The sequence below is a fragment of the Myotis brandtii genome, unplaced genomic scaffold (genome assembly GCF_000412655.1).
Source record: "Myotis brandtii unplaced genomic scaffold, ASM41265v1 scaffold8, whole genome shotgun sequence".
Taxonomy (NCBI): domain Eukaryota; kingdom Metazoa; phylum Chordata; class Mammalia; order Chiroptera; family Vespertilionidae; genus Myotis; species Myotis brandtii.
Window position 1 is genome coordinate 12,536,052 of NW_005371219.1, and position 8,679 is coordinate 12,544,730.

Below are 8,679 nucleotides of genomic sequence, written 5' to 3' on the forward strand. Positions count from 1 at the left end.
TTGGTTCTATCCATCCTAATTTGGAGATTTTTCAAATGAAATTATGAAGATCATGACTTATGATTGGAAACTATTTGCATAATATGTTTGCTTCCATCTCTGACATCTAAAAAGTTTGGAAGTTGTTCTCATCTTCACAAGAAAAAGCTGAACAAGTTGAAAATTGATGTCTTTTCTTGGACCCATTAGGGGGCTGATGTCACGTGGCAAATCACTGCCCAGAAATCTGGAGACATTGCCAAACTAGTCATAGGAGGGATGGTCTGGAGCCATAAACTTTAGGAATAATTAAATGCCAATATTGATGAAGTTCTAGAGTAGGGATGGGGAACCTCTTTTTTCTGCCAAGGGCCATTTGGATATTTATAACATCATTCACAGGTCATACAAAATTATCAATTTAAAGACTATCCTGCTATATTTGGTCAAACATTTAATTAACTCACCCCTAATGCCTTGTCAGGGCCAGACCCAATGATTTTGTGGGCCTTATACAGCCCATGGGCAGGATGTTCATCACCTTTGTTCTAGAATTTCAGTGAGGACTATCTTAAAATTGAAACCTTCTAGAGGCCACGCTTTAGGAAGACCCCACACTTTCGTATGTTTTACCTCCATGAATACCACTGGATTCTCATGGTGATAAGCCAAGAAAGACCCTCTCCTGTCTCTGGAAAGGGAAGGAAAGAATAAACCTAGGGGAAAAGACTTTATCAGAGCCTTATTCTACTGGAAGGAAGGACATTTCCTCAAACCCAGCCACTCTAGACTCCCTATTATACCTAAAGAGAAGAAAGGAAGTTATGAAATACATATGCATTTCACAGCTGAGGGATACAGGCCCACTAAGAAATTGAGAGTTTATCATAATATCATCGGATATATTCTTTCCCCCACATTTTACCACCATACCAGTAGAGATCCAGTATAATAAATGTAACTTACATCTGAAAGACCTTCAAGATACTGACTGTGTCTGAAGAGTAGTTCCTAAGGAAGCCCAAAGACAACAAGAACAGATGAGTAAAGCAAGCCTAAAGAAGGAATTTTTTAAGAAAAATAAAAAAGATGGCAAATAGATACAGATTTAAACCCTCTGGCATGTACAACTATAGCACATTAAACAAATCACAACTCATGGCCAAATTAACATAACCTCGTACTAAAAGACTACTTATCACATTTTGATGGCCCTATATATTATATCTGGCTTTAAGCAAAAAATTTTAAGGCTTGTTAAAATGTTAAAAAAAAGAGAGAGAATATAGCCATAAGTAGACTCAAATATGACACAGAGTTTGGAATTACCTCACAGAAAATTTAAAACAGTTATGATTATCATGTTAAGGTCTATATAGTAGTCCCCCCTTAACTGTGGTGTGAATGCTTCAAGACCCTAGAGGATTCCTAAAACCCCAGTGAGCACCAAACCCTATATAAAAATATTTTTTTCTTATACATATTTACCTATGATAAAGTTTAATTTGTAAATTAGGCAAGTAAGAGATTAGAAACAATACTAAAATAGAATAATTATAACAATATGCTCTAACAAAGGTTAAGTGAATGTGGACTCTCTTTGCTCAGGTATTCCACCCACAAACATAGTGCCTTTTCCATTTTAAGTACTTACCTATTAAGCACTGTGACAGTAACTTCTTGCTGTTTTTGATTTGCAGCAGCAAAACTGGCACAAATTTCACTTCCCTTTTTCAAAATTTCATAGACAGATTTGTTTTTACCATAGATCTTAGTAACCTCAGCATACAGTTTTCCTTGTTGAGAACTTTCTCATTTTCACTTAAAGGAAACACTTTATAGCTTTTTTTTGACATATTCCAATTGCCAGCCTCACTACTCTAGAGCTTTTAGGCCATCATTAAGTAAAATAAGGGTTACTTGAACACAAGCACTGCAATACCATAAAAATGGATCAGATAATCATGATGGGTACTAAGTGACTGCTTAGCAGGTAGCGTGTATAACATGGACACACTGGACAAAGGGATGTCCCGAGGTTGGGACAAAACAAAACTGTGTGAGATTTCACCACACAACTCAGAAGAGTATGCAATTTAAAACATATGAATTGTTTATTTATGGAATTTTCTATTTAATATATTCAGACAGCACTTTGCTGCAGATAACTGAAACCATGGAAAGTGAAACTGCAGGTAAGTGGGGAATATTGTAAAGGAAAAGGTAGACATAATTCAAGAACAGGTGAGTAATGCAAAGAGAAGGAAATTCTGACAATGTAAGAAATGATAGAATAAAACAATTTAGCATAAGTGATAAATGCCTTTATGGACTACTGTATTAAGGTTAATACATTTCTTTGATGGGCTCATTAGTATACTGGACAATGCTATGAAAGAATCACTAAAGAAGAAAATAGGTCAAAAGAAACTTTTAAAACTAAAAGGCAAAAGAAAAACTGATTAGTGACTTTGAACATGTTTTCATGTGACTCTTGGCCTTTAGTATGTCCACTTTTGAAAAGTATCTATTTAGGTCTTTTGCCCATTTTTTGATTAGATTGTTTATCTTCTTTTTATTGAGATGTATGAGTTCCCTATAAATTTTGGAGATTAAACCCTTATTGGAGATAACATTGGCAAATATGTTCTATGCAGTGGGCTTTCTTATTATTGTTTTGATGGTTTATTTTGCTGTGCAGAAGTTTTTTACTTTGATGTAGTCCCATTTGTTTATTTTCTCCTTGTTTTCAATTGTCCTTGGAGCTATATTGGTAAAGATATTGCTACAACATGTGTCTGTTATTTTGCTGCCTATGGCTTCTTCTAAAATTTTTATGGTTTCTCATCTTAAATTTAAGTCCTTTATCCATTTGAATTTATTTTTGTGTATGGTGTAAGTTGGTGGTCTGTTTCATTTTTTTGCATGTATCTGTCCAATTTTCCCAACACCATTTATTGAAGAAACTGTCTTGATTCCATTGTATGCTCTTGCCTCCTTTGTTAAATATTAATTGAGCGTAATGGCTTGGATCAAATTCTGGGTTCTCTGTTCTGTCCCATTGGTCTATATGTCTGTTCTTGTGGCAGTACCATGCAGTTTTGAGAACAGAGGCTTTGTAATATAGCTTGATATCTGGTATTGTGATCATTCCAACTTTGTTCTTCTGTAGGGGATACCTACAGACTTGGTTTCTATGGAGTAGAAAATTTAGACTATTGATTTATAAACTCTATCTAACGAGTCCACTTACATAATCTGGAGTACAGAAAGACAAAATATATTCTGAAGACTTGAATTATGAGCTTCAGCTACTGCTTGGGTCACAGTTAATATCCTATATTTACCATTTTACTGTTTTTCAGATGATCCTGTGGAATAGTATCAGTGAATCATATAGGACAGATGCTAATGAAAAGCAAAGCTTATGCATTATATAAAACAAATTTCAAAATTTTATAATTCAAGGCAGCTGCCTGAATAGGATGAGAGTCAGATTGCAGTGGCTGGCCTGATATTTCACAAATTAGTATGCTCATTTAAATATATCAAATGTGACTTTGGATGAAATTTATTTAAGGACAGTGGAAGGGGAACTTGAGCAGCCTTTAAGCGGGTATGTTTAAGTGTGAATTTGTGGCTTAATGTTATCTATAACAACCACTCAGAGTTACACAAACAACATTTATGAGGAAATGATGGTACACACAGACAATCTGCAAGTGCACACAGCATTTTGCAATCCACATAATGTTCTCAAACTGCATGACTCTCATTAATGTTCAAAGGCAATGATATATGTAGAGGATTAAGCAATCATTCCAGATATTTGGTGAGGATTTTAGCAAATGCTCATGGGGTATTGTGTCAGGCTATCATAATGTTGTTGGAGGCCAGAAACCATATTAAGGAAATTATGATCTTGAGAATATCAGAGGGAGCTGTGTTTTAGAAGATAAGGGAGATCTACCGTGGCTGAAAATCAATCTGGATGGATAATAAGGCCATAATTGAAAAGATTAATAATGACTCTAAATAATGACTCTAATGCAGCATTTATCAGCCATATGCTGTTGAAATTTTGGACCAGATAATTCTTTGTTGTGAATGACTTTCCTGTGCATTGTAGGATGGTTAGCAATATACCTGGCTTGAACTCTCTAGATGCTAATTGCAAGGTCTCAGTCCTACCTTTCAAGAATGTCACCAGGCCTTGCCTGTGTCCTCGGGAAATAAAATTTCCCCTAATTGAGAACATATGCTCCACTGGATGACCACAGCCATCAAGAATGATGGGGAGGGATTACATCTTCACAAAGGAAAGACTATTAGATAGGAAATCATGGATATTATGATTTTGAAGGTCAGGGGCTGTAAGTATTTAAGAACCACGCTAAAAAGTGAAATTATTAGAAGTCACTATGATAAAGCTAAGTTTTAGGAGGCCATCACTGATGAATATGGCTCTTATTTTTGCTAATAACCCAGATACCAGGGATTTAAACAGGCTGTCTTCCTGTGCTACAGTTAATTGGCATTGGACAAACAAAGATAAAAACTGTATTGTCTTATGGGAAATAGATAAGTGGGATTTTATAACAACAGCTGGGCACTGGTACCTTTAAAAAATTGCAGCATGATATCTGACATATAGCCATCCTCAGCAAACAAATAGAATTCAGACTTTACTGAGGATCTCTAGTCACATTGGGAATATGTGGTACATTTTGACTAAGGTATGGCAAGTCAAACTTTAACCCTCTGCCTCAACTATACTAATAATACATTGTTAAAATAATTTTTAATTCTATGATATAAGTAAAGTCATACTGGCATGATCTTCAGGATAAGAAAATATATGGATGGGTTTATTTGAAGCTCACAACTGTTGAAATAACTGTGGAAAACCTTTGTCTATAAAAATAAGTTTGCACTAAGTACAATAAATTTAAAATATTCAAATAATTATGGGTGATTAAAAAAAAGTAGCAAATGACCTAGTAAATCAATAGCAAAAGACCAGTAAAGAAATTCAATCATGATTAACATGGTTTGTGGTAAGAATTCCTTTTCCACATTGGATTGTTTGTTGGAGTCTTTGCAGGGTTGCTCTTTTGTATGATATTTTACAGAAAGCACAGTAGGAAAAATAATGAAAATATACATAAGAATTTTATAGAAAAGCCATATTGACAAAGGATAAACTATGTTCAGTTGCTTGTGACTAAAATAAAAAATCTCAACATTTTTGTAAGGCCTACAATGACTTATATATTTCTTCCATCTTTTCTGCATGATTGGTTCCCAAATCATAATTTTTGGCGATGACCCAACATTTCACACACACCTCTTACACATGATTTTAGAACATACTGTACTTACTGCCTGAAAGAATTTTTAACTCATATACTGCTCCACTAACTGGTATTTCCTTAAATGTCTCCTAAAAACTAAACACAACATCTAGTAAAGTTAAAATTGCTCACCTCCTAATACTCAGAAATTTCTCATTTTATACATATATATGACAGCAAAATATTCATGCTGCATTTCAATATCAATTTAACTGCAATTCCTGTAAATAGCCATAATGAATATAATACATTTAAATTAAAATATCATAAATCAAGGTGAATGAACTAAAAAACATGTTATAATCTAAGTTCGAAAAGTATATTAAGTTAAAAATAAAATTAGTGAACATATGCTTAATTTAATATTTTTATATAAATGCTGAATTAAGAAAATTAAATAAAATATATTTTAATGATTTCATCATCTTAAATTTCATGCATTACATGATTGAATTTTAATTACTTAATATCACTTAAACTCCTATATGGAGAAATGAATGGGAGATAGACTGGATATGTAGAGGCCAATTAAATGGCTAAAACGGCATAAGGAATAATTTTTTTAAAAAATTGCATTTTGACAATATAAATGGAAAGATGTGGACAAATAATGTTAATGTGGGAGTAATGCAATCAGACAAGAAAGAGGTGAGAGAAACTTAAAGGGAGTTGTTAATGAAAATTGTCAGTTTTCTGGCTCAAGTATGTAAGTGAATGCTGACAGGATTTGTTGGAATGGGGTACATTGAAAAGAGTAAGTGAAAGAAGAGGTGTGGATAATTATTTGACATCTGTTTGCAGCACAGTATGTTGAGGTCCTCTGATTCATTCAAATGGAAATTTTGAGTGTGTAAATCTATATATATATAAGCCAAGTGACCAGAACGACCGATCACCAACCTCCCTCCTGCGTCCCCTCCCCGCAGGGGCGGGCCAGCCGAACCCCACCAGTACACGAATTTGTGCACAGGGCCTCTAGTAGATATATAAATCTAAAACTCAGAAGAGAGGTGGATACTGGAAATAGAGGATTGTGTGTAAACACATGAATTTTAATAATCATCAAAGAAGTAGATTCAATCAACTTGAGAAAAGACCAATGGTATTATAAAAGGATACCAAGAAAAAAAGGTGACCAATTCTATTACTGGACAATTACCTTGAGTAAGAAGAGCCAGAAAGAGAAACATAAAAGGATCATCAAGTTGGGGAGGAGGAGAACCAGGAACCTATGGTGTCTCTGCATGCTGGGACAGACTGTCTTTAAAGACTGAGTAGACTGCTGTGCTAAATGCTGCTTTTCAGTAAAGCATGAAGTGTACCTACTGGACTTAGTGACATTTACAATGCTAAATGCTGCTTTTCAGTAAAGCAGGGTAGAGCATGAAGTGTACCTACTGGACTTAGTGACATTTACATTATTGATTGTCCTTTTTGAGAACAGTACTTATAAGACAGAGATAACCTTGATAAGCAAATCCCTGAATCCTCTGCATGAAGCTTTCATTGTGTCCAATGAAGGCTGTGATCTTCAGACACAGAAATCCGAAGCAAGACAGAGTACTATTTTCATTTTACTTAAAAACAAGCAACACCACCAAAACGGACCATACAACCAAAACAAGAAAACAATCACCTCTGGGCCTTTATTTGTTTCACTTTTTTTTTCCTAAGGAAAAATCTCCAAACAAACAAACCTGGAACTTAAACAGAACAAAAAAAAAGCTTCCAAATTTGAAAATTTACCAAAAATGATTATTATACATCAAACTCACCTTATAGTGTTATCTACTTTCATAAACTCTATTTCCAGTAGAACTCTTGAAGAACTGGTTCAAGCTGATGATAAAGGTCTCTTTCAGGGGGTGAGACTGTGTGTATTTGATGATACATAAAGGAATCATTTCAATAAACTAGGTAAATAATTTGGAATATATTGCTTTTCCAGCTGTCCTCGGGGCATCATTTTAGTGGATGATTGTAGGCAAATGAATATTATCTTATAATTTTCACATGAGCACCAGAAGCTTTTCTGTTAGCTCCAGATTGTACTTAGTCTCTAATGATATTTTATAGAATCCTATCAGCTTGGTGGGAAAGCTCAGGGGATCCTCAATGATAGCTAGCAGGTTCTTTTTGTTTTCTTCCCTTTTGAATTTGCATATCTAAAAAGGCAACTATTTAATAGAATTAGTTAATTGGTTGTAATATTTTGGTAATAAGTGGGAAAAGGTGCCTAGGACCCTCTTCCATCTCTCCACAGTTTCAAGGAGGTCTTGTTTTGAATTATTTTCTGCCACCATCACACCCAAAGAGAAATCTAGTTTGGGTTTTTTTTAATCCTCACTTGAGGATACTTTTTATAATGACTTTTAGAGAGAGGAAGAGGCAGGGGGGAGAGAAACATTGATGTGAGAGAGAAACCCTGATCAGTTGCCTCCCATACACATCCTGACCGGGAATTGTACCTACAACATTTTTGGTGCATGGGACAATGCTCCAACCAACTGAGCCACCAGCCAAAGTGAGAATTCTACTTTTTTAAAGCATAGAATTAACATGCAATTTTGCCCTTTGGAATATCTTCACCATAATTATTGCAGATATTTTCTCTTTAAAATTATCTAAGACAAAATTTCCACTAATTTTCAAAGTTCTTTCAAGGCTAGAGAAAGTCTTAACTTTTGCATAATATATACTAAATGCAACACTTCAACTCTGTACAGAGGTTAATCTTATTGCTTTACTTATAATTCCTGTTCTTTTTTGTAAAATCAAATATACGTTTTTTGTTTGTTTGTTTTGTTTCTATTTTTTAGTAACTTCTCCCTTAATACCTTTTTTATTTGAACCTCGATAGCACAGGATTAATATATGCAATTCTTAAATCCTTAATGCTTCCTAGTATTCTATCCCATATCCCTTTGCTAAACCTACTTCTTAGCATAATCTTAGCACAGAGGAATTCTGTGTCACTAATTATTGTGCTGTACGTGCCTGAGTACTTAAAAATGCAAAAACACTCTCATAAGAACTACAATTGAATCTTTATATATATGATATAATTATCTATATATAATACACACATGTATGCAGGTTTATAATAAAATATATCTTTCATATTCTTTATTATATATACACATATTTTAGTTATTACAGTGTATATTTTGCATGTTTATATATGTTATATGCTGCATAAAATCTACACTAATAAAAGACAAACATGCAAATTGACTGTACCTTTGCCACGCCTTAAGCCATGCCCACCAGCCAATCAGAGCAACTATATGCAAATTAACCCAACAAAGATGGCGGCCAGCAGCCACAGAGCTGGAGCAAGCAGGAG